Below are 15422 nucleotides of genomic sequence, written 5' to 3' on the forward strand. Positions count from 1 at the left end.
AGGAATAATTTTCACGCACTGCTCTGTACCATAGGACGAGAAGTGAATCCTCGGGTCTTTCAGGAAGATTCCTTCCCAAATTGATCTGTTGCGCACATCCAAGGTGAATTTCTCATTTTGAGTCTATTTCAGGAACTGATTTCTTCCAAGTCAACAGGAGCGAATTGGAATGTACTAAGGAGGCTCATTATGTGAGGAATGAATGACTACCACCAAGCCGTTCAGAATTGCTTATTTTTCGGAGTTTTCGAGACTCGACCTATAACAAATCACCAGAAGCAATTCTGAAAGGATTTTGGAGGGTCATGCCAGATGGAGTTAATGACTAGCAGTGATCAGTAATTACTTTTGGATTTTTGTAATTTTCATGAACCCATCTCTACCAAAGGATCAGGAGAGAATCCGAATGGCTTTTCGAGGAAGCGTGCATGAGACATCAATGGCTACATCTGATTCGTATTGAAGGTCTCATTTTTAGAAATTTACCCTACCCATCTCTAGCAAGTGACCAGCAGAGTAGCTAAAAGGTCTTTGGAGGATGATTCTATGAGGTACTAATTCGATGCAGTGATCAGTAATAAAGGTTTGATTTTTTAGTCATTTTCATGAACCGATCTCTACAAACTCAGGAGGAGAGAGTCTGGATTGCTGGAGTCTTTACCACTAGGTGCTTGTAAAGAACGATTTTCGTACTTTGAGTAATTTGCACAAACCAATCTTTTCCAACACACCAAGAGAGAATGCAATTGTTTTCCGGTGGATGATTCCATGGGAAATTCATCAGAAGACGGGTGAGGAAAGAATTTTCTCTTTCCTACTAATTTTCACCAACCGATTTTATTCACAATCCCCAGGAGTTAATTATCAAAGGATTTGGGAGGATGATTCCAAGTGCCATTAATGACTAACATTGAAAAGGAAGAACTGTCTTATTTGGAGTAATTTTCATCAAATCATGAACTGATGTCTACCAAATCACAAGAAGTGAATCTGAAAGGCTTTTGGGGGATGATTCCATTTGTCACTGATTTAGAGCATTGATCAGTTCTAACTGTCTCATTTTTAGCAATTTTCAAGATCAATCTCCACCAAATCCTGAAGAGAGAAGAGACTTGTGTTTTGGTGGATGTTTCCATGAGAAATAGATCAGGATACCAGATTAGGCATGTCTTTCTCATCTGGAATAATTTTCACGCACTGCTCTGTACCATAGGACGAGAAGTGAATCCTCGGGTCTTTCAGGAAGATTCCTTCTCAAATTGATCTGTTGCGCACATCCAAGGTGAATTTCTCATTTTGAGTCTATTTCAGGAACTGATTTCTTCCAAGTCAACAGGAGCGAATTGGAATGTACTAAGGAGGCTCATTATGTGAGGAATGAATGACTACCACCAAGCCGTTCAGAATTGCTTATTTATCGGAATTTTCGAGACTCGACCTATAACAAATCACCAGAAGCAATTCTGAAAGGATTTTGGAGGATCATGCCAGATGGAGTTAATGACTAGCAGTGATCAGTAATTACTCTTGGATTTTTGTAATTTTCATGAACCGATCTCTACCAAAGGATCAGGAGAGAATCCGAATGGCTTTTCGAGGAAGCGTGCATGAGACATCAATGGCTACATCTGATTCGTATTGAAGGTCTCATTTTTAGCAATTTACACTACCCATCTCTAGCAAGTGACCAGCAGAGTAGCTAAAATGTCTTTGGAGGATGATTCTATGAGGTGCTAATTAGATGCAGTGATCAGTAATAAAGGTTTGATTTTTTTGTCATTTTCATGAACCAATCTCTACAAACTCAGGAGGAGAGAATCTGGATTGCTGGAGTCTTTACCACTAGGTGCTTGTAACGAACGATTTTCGTACTTTGAGTAATTTGCACAAACCAATCTCTTCCAACACACCAAGAGAGAATGCAATTGTTTTCCGGTGGATGATTCCATGGGAAATTCATCAGAAGACGGGTGAGGAATGAATTTTCTCTTTCCTACTAATTTTCACCAACCGATTTTATTCACAATCCCCAGGAGTTAATTATCAAAGGTTTTGGGAGGGTGATTCCAAGTGCCATTAATGACTAACATTGAAAAGGAAGAACTGTCTCATTTGGAGTAATTTTCATCAAATCATGAACTGATGTCTACCAAATCACAAGAAGTGAATCTGGAAGGCTTTTGGGGGATGATTCCATTTGACACTGATTTAGAGCATTGATCAGTTCTAACTTTCTCATTTTTAGCAATTTTCACGATCAATCTCCACCAAATCCTGAAGAGCGAAGAGACTTGTGTTTTGGCGGATGTTTCCATGAGAAATACATCAGGATACCAGATTAGGCATGTCTTTCTCATCTGGAATAATTTTCACGCACTGCTCTGTACCATAAGACGAGAAGTGAATCCTCGTGTCTTTCAGGAAGATTCCTTCTCAAATTTATCTGTTGCACACATCCAAGGTGAATTTCTCATTTTGAGTCTATTTCAGGAACTGATTTCTTCCAAGTCAACAGGAGGGAATTGGAATGTGCTAAGGAGGCTCATTCTGTGAGGAATGAATGACTACCACCAAGCCGTTCAGAATTCCTTATTTTTCGGAATTTTCGAGACTCGACCTATAACAAATCACCAGAAGCAATTCTGAAAGGATTTTGGAGGGTCATGCCAGATGGAGTTAATGACTAGCAGTGATCAGTAATTACTGTTGGATTTTTGTAATTTTCATGAACCCATCTCTACCAAAGGATCAGGAGAGAATCCGAATGGCTTTTTGAGTAAGCGTGCATGAGACATCAATGGCTACATCTGATTCGTATTGAAGGTCTCATTTTTAGAAATTTACACTACCCATCTCTAGCAAGTGACCAGCAGAGTAGCTAAAAGGCCTTTGGAGGATGATTCCATGAGGTACTAATTCGATTCAGTGATCAGTAATAAAGGTTTGATTTTTTAGTCATTTTCATGAACCAATCTCTACAAACTCAGGAGGAGAGAATCTGGATTGCTGGAGTCTTTACCACTAGGTGCTTGTAAAGAACGATTTTCGTACTTTGAGTAATTTGCACAAACCAATCTCTTCCAACACACCAAGAGAGAATGCAATTGTTTTCCGGTGGATGATTCCATGGGAAATTCATCAGAAGACGGGTGAGGAATGAATTTTCTCTTTCCTACTAATTTTCACCAACCGATTTTATTCACAATCCCCAGGAGCTAATTATCAAAGGATTTGGGAGGATGATTCCAAGTATCATTAATGACTAACATTGATCAGGAAGAACTGTCTCATTTGGAGTAATTTTCATCAAATCATGAACTGATCTCTACCAAATCACAAGAAGCGAATCTGAAAGGCTTTTGGGGGATGATTCCATTTGTCTCTGATTTATAGTATTGATCAGTTCTAACTTTCTCATTTTTAGCAATTTTCACGGTCAATCTCCACCAAATACTGAAGAGAGAAGAGACTTGTGTTTTGGTGGATGTTTCCATGAGAAATAGATCAGGATACCAGATTAGGCATGTCTTTCTCATCTCGAATAATTTTCACGCACTGCTCTGTACCATAGGACGGGAAGTGAATCCTCGGGTCTTTCAGGAAGATTCCTTCTCAAATTGATCTGTTGCGCACATCCAAGGTGAATTTCTCATTTTGAGTCTATTTCAGGAACTGATTTCTTCCAAGTCAACAGGAGCGAATTGGAATGTACTAAGGAGGCTCATTATGTGAGGAATGAATGACTACCACCAAGCCGTTCAGAATTGCTTATTTTTCGGAGTTTTCGAGACTCGACCTATAACAAATCACCAGAAGCAATTCTGAAAGGATTTTGGAGGGTCATGCCAGATGGAGTTAATGACTAGCAGTGATCAGTAATTACTGTTGGATTTTTGTAATTGTCATGAACCCATCTCTACCAAAGGATCAGGAGAGAATCCGAATGGCTTTTCGAGGAAGCGTGCATGAGACATCAATGGCTACATCTGATTCGTATTGAAGGTCTCATTTTTAGAAATTTACCCTACCCATCTCTAGCAAGTGACCAGCAGAGTAGCTAAAAGGTCTTTGGAGGATGATTCTATGAGGTACTAATTCGATGCAGTGATCAGTAATAAAGGTTTGATTTTTTAGTCATTTTCATGAACCGATCTCTACAAACTCAGGAGGAGAGAATCTGGATTGCTGGAGTCTTTACCACTATGTGCTTGTAAAGAACGATTTTCGTACTTTGAGTAATTTGCACAAACCAATCTTTTCCAACACACCAAGAGAGAATGCAATTGTTTTCCGGTGGATGATTCCATGGGAAATTCATCAGAAGACGGGTGAGGAAAGAATTTTCTCTTTCCTACTAATTTTCACCAACCGATTTTATTCACAATCCCCAGGAGTTAATTATCAAAGGATTTGGGAGGATGATTCCAAGTGCCATTAATGACTAACATTGAAAAGGAAGAACTGTCTTATTTGGAGTAATTTTCATCAAATCATGAACTGATGTCTACCAAATCACAAGAAGTGAATCTGAAAGGCTTTTGGGGGATGATTCCATTTGTCACTGATTTAGAGCATTGATCAGTTCTAACTGTCTCATTTTTAGCAATTTTCAAGATCAATCTCCACCAAATCCTGAAGAGAGAAGAGACTTGTGTTTTGGTGGATGTTTCCATGAGAAATAGATCAGGATACCAGATTAGGCATGTCTTTCTCATCTGGAATAATTTTCACGCACTGCTCTGTACCATAGGACGAGAAGTGAATCCTCGGGTCTTTCAGGAAGATTCCTTCTCAAATTGATCTGTTGCGCACATCCAAGGTGAATTTCTCATTTTGAGTCTATTTCAGGAACTGATTTCTTCCAAGTCAACAGGAGCAAATTGGAATGTACTAAGGAGGCTCATTATGTGAGGAATGAATGACTACCACCAAGCCGTTCAGAATTGCTTATTTTTCGGAGTTTTCGAGACTCGACCTATAACAAATCACCAGAAGCAATTCTGAAAGGATTTTGGAGGTTCATGCCAGATGGAGTTAATGACTAGCAGTGATCAGTAATTACTGTTGGATTTTTGTAATTTTCATGAACCCATCTCTACCAAAGGATCAGGAGAGAATCCGAATGGCTTTTCGAGGAAGCGTGCATGAGACATCAATGGCTACATCTGATTCGTATTGAAGGTCTCATTTTTAGCAATTTACACTACCCATCTCTAGGAAGTGACCAGCAGAGTAGCTAAAAGGCCTTTGGAGGATGATTCCATGAGGTACTAATTCGATGCAGTGATCAGTAATAAAGGTTTGATTTTTTATTCATTTTCATGAACCAATCTCTACAAACTCAGGAGGAGAGAATCTGGATTGCTGGAGTCTTTACCACTAGGTGCTTGTAAAGAATGATTTTCGTACTTTGAGTAATTTGCACAAACCAATCTCTTCCAACACACCAAGAGAGAATGCAATTGTTTTCCGGTGGATGATTCCATGGGAAATTCATCAGAAGACGGGTGAGGAATGAATTTTCTCTTTCCTACTAATTTTCACCAACCGATTTTATTCACAATCCCCAGGAGTTAATTATCAAAGGATTTGGGAGGGTGATTCCAAGTGCCATTAATGACTAACATTGAAAAGGAAGAACTGTCTCATTTGGAGTAATTTTCATCAAATCATGAACTGATGTCTACCAAATCACAAGAAGTGAATCTGAAAGGCTTTTGGGGGATGATTCCATTTGTCACTGATTTAGAGCATTGATCAGTTCTAACTGTCTCATTTTTAGCAATTTTCACGATCAATCTCCAGCAAATCCTGAAGAGCGAAGAGACTTGTGTTTTGGTGGATGTTTCCATGAGAAATAGATCAGGATACCAGATTAGGCATGTCTTTCTCATCTGGAATAATTTTCACGCACTGCTCTGTACCATAGGACGAGAAGTGAATCCTTGGGTCTTTCAGGAAGATTCCTTCTCAAATTTATCTGTTGCACACATCCAAGGTGAATTTCTCATTTTGAGTCTATTTCAGGAACTGATTTCTTCCAAGTCAACAGGAGGGAATTGGAATGTGCTAAGGAGGCTCATTCTGTGAGGAATGAATGACTACCACCAAGCCGTTCAGAATTGCTTATTTTTCGGAATTTTCGAGACTCGACCTATTACAAATCACCAGCAGCAATTCTGAAAGGATTTTGGAGGGTCATGCCAGATGGAGTTAATGACTAGCAGTGATCAGTAATTACTGTTGGATTTTTGTAATTTTCATGAACCCATCTCTACCAAAGGATCAGGAGGGAATCCGAATGGCTTTTCGAGGAAGTGTGCATGAGACATCAATGGCTACATTTGATTCGTATTGAAGGTCTCATTTTTTGCAATTTACACTACCCATCTCTAGCAAGTGACCAGCAGAGTAGCTAAAAGGTCTTTGGAGGATGATTCCATGAGGTACTAATTCGATGCAGTGATCAGTAATAAAGGTTTGATTTTTTAGTCATTTCCATGAACCAATCTCTACAAACTCAGGAGGAGAGAATCTGGATTGCTGGAGTCTTTACCACTAGGTGCTTGTAAAGAACGATTTTCGTACTTTGAGTAATTTGCACAAACCAATCTCTTCCAACACACCAAGAGAGAATGCAATTGTTTTCCGGTGGATGATTCCATGGGAAATTCATCAGAAGACGGGTGAGGAATGAATTTTCTCTTTCCTACTAATTTTCACCAACCGATTTTATTCACAATCCCCAGGAGCTAATTATCAAAGGATTTGGGAGGATGATTCCAAGTGCCATTAATGACTAACATTGAAAAGGTAGAACTGTCTCTTTTGGAGTAATTTTCATCAAATCATGAACTGATGTCTACCAAATCACAAGAAGTGAATGTGAAAGGCTTTTGGGGGATGATTCCATTTGTCACTGATTTAGAGCATTGATCAGTTCTAACTTTCTCATTTTTAGCAATTTTCACGGTCAATCTCCACCAAATCCTGAAGAGAGAAGAGACTTGTGTTTTGGTGGATGTTTCCATGAGAAATAGATCAGGATACCAGATTAGGCATGTCTTTCTCATCAGGAATAATTTTCACGCACTGCTCTGTACCATAGGACGAGAAGTGAATCCTCGGGTCTTTCAGGAAGATTCCTTCTCAAATTGATCTGTTGCGCACATCCAAGGTGAATTTCTCATTTTGAGTCTATTTCAGGAACTGATTTCTTCCAAGTCAACAGGAGCGAATTGGAATGTACTAAGGAGGCTCATTATGTGAGGAATGAATGACTACCACCAAGCCGTTCAGAATTGCTTATTTTTCGGAGTTTTCGAGACTCGACCTATAACAAATCACCAGAAGCAATTTTGAAAGGATTTTGGAGGGTCATGCCAGATGGAGTTAATGACTAGCAGTGATCAGTAATTACTGTTGGATTTTTGTAATTTTCATGAACCCATCTCTACCAAAGGATCAGGAGAGAATCCGAATGGCTTTTCGAGGAAGCGTGCATGAGACATCAATGGCTACATCTGATTCGTATTGAAGGTCTCATTTTTAGCAATTTACACTACCCATCTCTAGCAAGTGACCAGCAGAGTAGCTAAAAGGTCTTTGGAGGATGATTCTATGAGGTACTAATTCGATGCAGTGATCAGTAATAAAGGTTTGATTTTTTAGTCATTTTCATGAACCGATCTCTACAAACTCATGAGGAGAGAATCTGGATTGCTGTAGTCTTTACCACTAGGTGCTTGTAAAGAACGATTTTCGTACTTTGAGTAATTTGCACAAACCAATCTCTTCCAACACACCAAGAGAGAATGCAATTGTTTTCCAGTGGATTATTCCATGGGAAATTCATCAGAAGACGGGTGAGGAAAGAATTTTCTCTTTCCTACTAATTTTCACCAACCGATTTTATTCACAATCCCCAGGAGTTAATTATCAAAGGATTTGGGAGGATGATTCCAAGTGCCATTAATGACTAACATTGAAAAGGAAGAACTGTCTCATTTGGAGTAATTTTCATCAAATCATGAACTGATGTCTACCAAATCACAAGAAGCGAATCTGAAAGGCTTTTGGGGGATTATTCCATTTGTCACTGATTTAGAGCATTGATCAGTTCTAACTGTCTCATTTTTAGCAATTTTCAAGATCAATCTCCACCAAATCCTGAAGAGAGAAGAGACTTGTGTTTTGGTGGATGTTTCCATGAGAAATAGATCAGGATACCAGATTAGGCATGTCTTTCTCACCTGGAATAATTTTCACGCACTGCTCTGTACCATAGGACGAGAAGTGAATCCTCGGGTCTTTCAGGAAGATTCCTTCTCAAATTTATCTGTTGCACACATCCAAGGTGAATTTCTCATTTTGAGTCTATTTCAGGAACTGATTTCTTCCAAGTCAACAGGAGGGAATTGGAATGTGCTAAGGAGGCTCATTCTCTGAGGAATGAATGACTATCACCAAGCGGTTCAGAATTGCTTATATTTCGGAATTTTCGAGACTCGACCTATAACAAATCACCAGAAGCAATTCTGAAAGGATTTTGGAGGGTCATGCCAGATGGAGTTAATGACTAGCAGTGATCAGTAATTACTGTTGGATTTTTGTAATTTTCATGAACCCATCTCTACCAAAGGATCAGGAGAGAATCCGAATGGCTTTTCGAGGAAGCGTGCATGAGACATCAATGGCTACATCTGATTCGTATTGAAGGTCTCATTTTTAGCAATTTACACTACCCATCTCTAGCAAGTGATCAGCAGAGTAGCTAAAAGGCCTTTGGAGGATGATTCCATGAGGTCCTAATTCGATGCTGTGATCAGTAATAAAGGTTTGATTTTTTAGACATTTTCATGAACCAATCTCTACAAACTCAGGAGGAGAGAATCTGGATTGCTGGAGTCTTTACCACTAGGTGCTTGTAAAGAACGATTTTCGTACTTTGAGTAATTTGCACAAACCAATCTCTTCCAACACACCAAGAGAGAATGCAATTGTTTTCCGGTGGATGATTCCATGGGAAATTCATCAGAAGACGGGTGAGGAATGAATTTTCTCTTTCCTACTAATTTTCACCAACCGATTTTATTCACAATCCCCAGGAGTTAATTATCAAAGGATTTGGGAGGATGATTCCAAGTGTCATTAATGACTAACATTGATCAGGAAGAACTGTCTCCTTTGGAGTAATTTTCATCAAATCATGAACTGATCTCTACCAAATCACAAGAAGCGAATCTGAAAGGCTTTTGGGGGATGATTCCATTCGTCACTGATTTATAGTATTGATCAGTTCTAACTTTCCAATTTTTAGCAATTTTCACGATTAATCTCCACCAAATCCTGAAGAGAGAAGAGACTTGTGTTTTAGTGGATGTTTCCATGAGAAATAGATCAGGATACCAGATTAGTCATGTCTTTCTCATCTGGAATAATTTTCACGCACTGCTCTGTACCATAGGACGAGAAGTGAATCCTCGGGTCTTTCAGGAAGATTCCTTCTGAAATTGCTCTGTTGCACACATCCAAGGTGAATTTCTCATTTTGAGTCTATTTCAGGAACTGATTTCTTCCAAGTCAACAGGAGCGAATTGGAATGTACTAAGGAGGCTCATTATGTGAGGAATGAATGACTACCACCAAGCCGTTCAGAATTGCTTATTTTTCGTAGTTTTCGAGACTCGACCTATAACAAATCACCAGAAGCAATTCTGAAAGGATTTTGGAGGGTCATGTCAGATGGAGTTAAGGACTAGCAGTGATCAGTAATTACTGTTGGATTTTTGTAATTTTCATGAACCCATCTCTACCAAAGGATCAGGAGAGAATCCGAATGGCTTTTCGAGGAAGCGTGCATGAGACATCAATGGCTACATCTGATTCGTATTGAAGGTCTCATTTTTAGCAATTTACACTACCCATCTCTAGCAAGTGACCAGCAGAGTAGCTAAAAGGTCTTTGGAGGATGATTCTATGAGGTACTAATTAGATGCAGTGATCAGTAATAAAGGTTTGATTTTTTAGTCATTTTCATGAACCAATCTCTACAAACTCAGGAGTAGAGAATCTGGATTGCTGGAGTCTTTACCACTATGTGCTTGTAAGGAACGATTTTCGTATTTTGAGTAATTTGCACAAACCAATCTTTTCCAACACACCAAGAGAGAATGCAATTGTTTTCCGGAGGATGATTCCATGGGAAATTCATCAGAAGACGGGTGAGGAAAGAATTTTCTCTTTCCTACTAATTTTCACCAACCGATTTTATTCACAATCCCCAGGAGTTAATTATCAAAGGATTTGGGAGGATGATTCCAAGTGTCATTAATGACTAACATTGATCAGGAAGAACTGTCTCATTTGGAGTAATTTTCATCAAATCATGAACTGATCTCTACCAAATCACAAGAAGCGAATCTGAAAGGCTTTTGGGGGATGATTCCATTCGTCACTGATTTATAGTATTGATCAGTTCTAACTTTCCAATTTTTAGCAATTTTTACGATCAATCTCCACCAAATCCTGAAGAGAGAAGAGACTTGTGTTTTAATGGATGTTTCCATGAGAAATAGATCAGGATACCAGATTAGTCATGTCTTTCTCATCTGGAATAATTTTCACGCACTGCTCTGTACCATAGGACGAGAAGTGAATCCTCGGGTCTTTCAGGAAGATTCCTTCTCAAATTGATCTGTTGCACACATCCAAGGTGAATTTCTCATTTTGAGTCTATTTCAGGAACTGATTTCTTCCAAGTCAACAGGAGCGAATTGGAATGTACTAAGGAGGCTCATTATGTGAGGAATGAATGACTACCACCAAGCCGTTCAGAATTGCTTATTTTTCGGAGTTTTCGAGACTCGACCTATAACAAATCACCAGAAGCAATTCTGAAAGGATTTTGGAGGGTCATGCCAGATGGAGTTAAGGACTAGCAGTGATCAGTAATTACTGTTGGATTTTTGTAATTTTCATGAACCCATCTCTACCAAAGGATCAGGAGAGAATCCGAATGGCTTTTCGAGGAAGCGTGCATGAGACATCAATGGCTACATCTGATTCGTATTGAAGGTCTCATTTTTAGCAATTTACACTACCCATCTCTAGCAAGTGACCAGCAGAGTAGCTAAAAGGTCTTTGGAGGATGATTCTATGAGGTACTAATTAGATGCAGTGATCAGTAATAAAGGTTTGATTTTTTAGTCATTTTCATGAACCAATCTCTACAAACTCAATAGGAGAGAATCTGGATTGCTGGAGTCTTTACCACTATGTGCTTGTAAGGAACGATTTTCGTATTTTGAGTAATTTGCACAAACCAATCTTTTCCAACACACCAAGAGAGAATGCAATTGTTTTCCGGAGGATGATTCCATGGGAAATTCATCAGAAGACGGGTGAGGAAAGAATTTTCTCTTTCCTACTAATTTTCACCAACCGATTTTATTCACAATCCCCAGGAGTTAATTATCAAAGGATTTGGGAGGATGATTCCAAGTGCCATTAATGACTAACATTGAAAAGGAAGAACTGTCTCTTTTGGAGTAATTTTCATCAAATCATGAACTGATGTCTACGAAATCACAAGAAGTGAATCTGAAAGGCTTTTGGGGGATGATTCCATTTGTCGCTGATTTAGAGCATTGATCAGTTCTAACTGTATCATTTTTAGCAATTTTCACGATAAATCTCCACCAAATCCTGAAGAGAGAAGAGACTTGTGTTTTGGTGGATGTTTCCATGAGAAATAGATCAGGATACCAGATTAGGCATGTCTTTCTCATCTGGAATAATTTTCACGCACTGCTCTGTACCATAGGACGAGAAGTGAATCCTCGGGTCTTTCAGGAAGATTCCTTCTCAAATTGATCTCTTGCGCACATCCAAGGTGAATTTCTCATTTTGAGTCTATTTCAGGAACTGATTTCTTCCAAGTCAAAAGGAGCGAATTGGAATGTACTAAGGAGGCTCATTATGTGAGGAATGAATGACTACCACCAAGCCGTTCAGAATTGCTTATATTTCGGAATTTTCGAGACTCGACCTATAACAAATCACCAGAAGCAATTCTGAAAGGATTTTGGAGGGTCATGCCAGATGGAGTTAATGACTAGCAGTGATCAGTAATTACTGTTGGATTTGTGTAATTTTCATGAACCCATCTCTACCAAAGGATCAGGAGAGAATCCGAATGGCTTTGCGAGGAAGCGTGCATGAGACATCAATGGCTACATCTGATTCGTATTGAAGGTCTCATTTTTAGCAATTTACACTACCCGTCTCTAGCAAGTGACCAGCAGAGTAGCTAAAAGGTCTTTGGAGGATGATTCCATGAGGTACTAATTCGATGCAGTGATCTGTAATAAAGGTTTGATTTTTCAGTCATTTTCATGAACCAATCTCTACAAACTCAGGAGGAGAGAATCTGGATTGCTGGAGTCTTTACCACTATGTGCTTGTAAAGAACGATTTTCGTACTTTGAATAATTTGCACAAACCAATCTTTTCCAACACACCAAGAGAGAATGCAATTGTTTTCCGGTGGATGATTCCATGGGAAATTCATCAGAAGACGGGTGAGGAAAGAATTTTCTCTTTCCTACTAATTTTCACCAACCGATTTTATTCACAATCCCCAGGAGTTAATTATCAAAGGATTTGGGAGGATGATTCCAAGTGCCATTAATGACTAACATTGAAAAGGAAGAACTGTCTTATTTGGAGTAATTTTCATCAAATCATGAACTGATGTCTACCAAATCACAAGAAGTGAATCTGAAAGGCTTTTGGGGGATGATTCCATTTGTCACTGATTTAGAGCATTGATCAGTTCTAACTGTCTCATTTTTAGCAATTTTCAAGATCCATCTCCACCAAATCCTGAAGAGAGAAGAGACTTGTGTTTTGGTGGATGTTTCCATGAGAAATAGATCAGGATACCAGATTAGGCATGTCTTTCTCATCTGGAATAATTTTCACGCACTGCTCTGTACCATAGGACGAGAAGTGAATCCTCGGGTCTTTCAGGAAGATTCCTTCTCAAATTTATCTGTTGCACACATCCAAGGTGAATTTCTCATTTTGAGTCTATTTCAGGAACTGATTACTTCCAAGTCAACAGGAGGGAATTGGAATGTGCTAAGGAGGCTCATTCTGTGAGGAATGAATGACTACCACTAAGCCGTTCAGAATTGCTTATTTTTCGGAATTTTCGAGACTCGACCTATAACAAATCACCAGAAGCAATTCTGAAAGGATTTTGGAGGGTCATGCCAGATGGAGTTAATGACTAGCAGTGATCAGTAATTACTGTTGGATTTTTGTAATTTTCATGAACCCATCTCTACCAAAGGATCAGGAGAGAATCCGAATGGCTTTTTGAGGAAGCGTGCATGAGACATCAATGGCTACATCTGATTCGTATTGAAGGTCTCATTTTTAGCAATTTACACTACCCATCTCTAGCAAGTGACCAGCAGAGTAGCTAAAAGGTCTTTGGAGGATGATTCTATGAGGTACTAATTCGATGCAGTGATCAGTAATAAAGGTTTGATTTTTTAGTCATTTTCATGAACCGATCTCTACAAACTCAGGAGGAGAGAATCTGGATTGCTGGAGTCTTTACCACTAGGTGCTTGTAAAGAACGATTTTCGTACTTTGAGTAATTTGCACAAACCAATCTCTTCCAACACACCAAGAGAGAATGCAATTGTTTTCCAGTGGATTATTCCATGGGAAATTCATCAGAAGACGGGTGAGGAAAGAATTTTCTCTTTCCTACTAATTTTCACCAACCGATTTTATTCACAATCCCCAGGAGTTAATTATCAAAGGATTTGGGAGGATGATTCCAAGTGCCATTAATGACTAACATTGAAAAGGAAGAACTGTCTCATTTGGAGTAATTTTCATCAAATCATGAACTGATGTCTACCAAATCACAAGAAGTGAATCTGAAAGGCTTTTGGGGGATGATTCCATTTGTCACTGATTTAGAGCATTGATCAGTTCTAACTGTCTCATTTTTAGCAATTTTCAAGATCAATCTCCACCAAATCCTGAAGAGAGAAGAGACTTGTGTTTTGGTGGATGTTTCCATGAGAAATAGATCAGGATACCAGATTAGGCATGTCTTTCTCACCTGGAATAATTTTCACGCACTGCTCTGTACCATAGGACGAGAAGTGAATCCTCGGGTCTTTCAGGAAGATTCCTTCTCAAATTTATCTGTTGCACACATCCAAGGCGAATTTCTCATTTTGAGTCTATTTCAGGAACTGATTTCTTCCAAGTCAACAGGAGGGAATTGGAATGTGCTAAGGAGGCTCATTCTGTGAGGAATGAATGACTACCACCAAGCGGTTCAGAATTGCTTATATTTCGGAATTTTCGAGACTCGACCTATAACAAATCACCAGAAGCAATTCTGAAAGGATTTTGGAGGGTCATGCCAGATGGAGTTAATGACTAGCAGTGATCAGTAATTACTGTTGGATTTTTGTAATTTTCATGAACCCATCTCTACCAAAGGATCAGGAGAGAATCCGAATGGCTTTTCGAGGAAGCGTGCATGAGACATCAATGGCTACATCTGATTCGTATTGAAGGTCTCATTTTTAGCAATTTACACTACCCGTCTCTAGCAAGTGACCAGCAGAGTAGCTAAAAGGTCTTTGGAGGATGATTCCATGAGGTACTAATTCGATGCAGTGATCAGTAATAAAGGTTTGATTTTTTAGTCATTTTCATGAACCGATCTCTACAAACTCAGGAGGAGAGAATCTGGATTGCTGGAGTCTTTACCACTAGGTGCTTGTAAAGAACGATTTTCGTACTTTGAATAATTTGCACAAACCAATCTTTTCCAACACACCAAGAGAGAATGCAATTGTTTTCCGGTGGATGATTCCATGGGAAATTCATCAGAAGACGGGTGAGGAAAGAATTTTCTCTTTCCTACTAATTTTCACCAACCGATTTTATTCACAATCCCCAGGAGTTAATTATCAAAGGATTTGGGAGGATGATTCCAAGTGCCATTAATGACTAACATTGAAAAGGAAGAACTGTCTCATTTGGAGTAATTTTCATCAAATCATGAACTGATGTCTACCAAATCACAAGAAGTGAATCTGAAAGGCTTTTGGGGGATGATTCCATTTGTCACTGATTTAGAGCATTGATCAGTTCTAAGTGTATCATTTTTAGCAATTTTCACGATCAATCTCCACCAAATCCTGAAGAGAGAAGAGACTTGTGTTTTGGTGGATGTTTCCATGAGAAATAGATCAGGATACCAGATTAGGCATGTCTTTCTCATCTGGAATAATTTTCACGCACTGCTCTGTACCATAGGACGAGAAGGGAATCCTCGGGTCTTTCAGGAAGATTCCTTCTGAAATTGATCTGTTGCACA

Source organism: Eretmochelys imbricata, unplaced genomic scaffold (assembly GCF_965152235.1).
Source record: "Eretmochelys imbricata isolate rEreImb1 unplaced genomic scaffold, rEreImb1.hap1 Scaffold_29, whole genome shotgun sequence".
NCBI lineage: Eukaryota > Metazoa > Chordata > Testudines > Cheloniidae > Eretmochelys > Eretmochelys imbricata.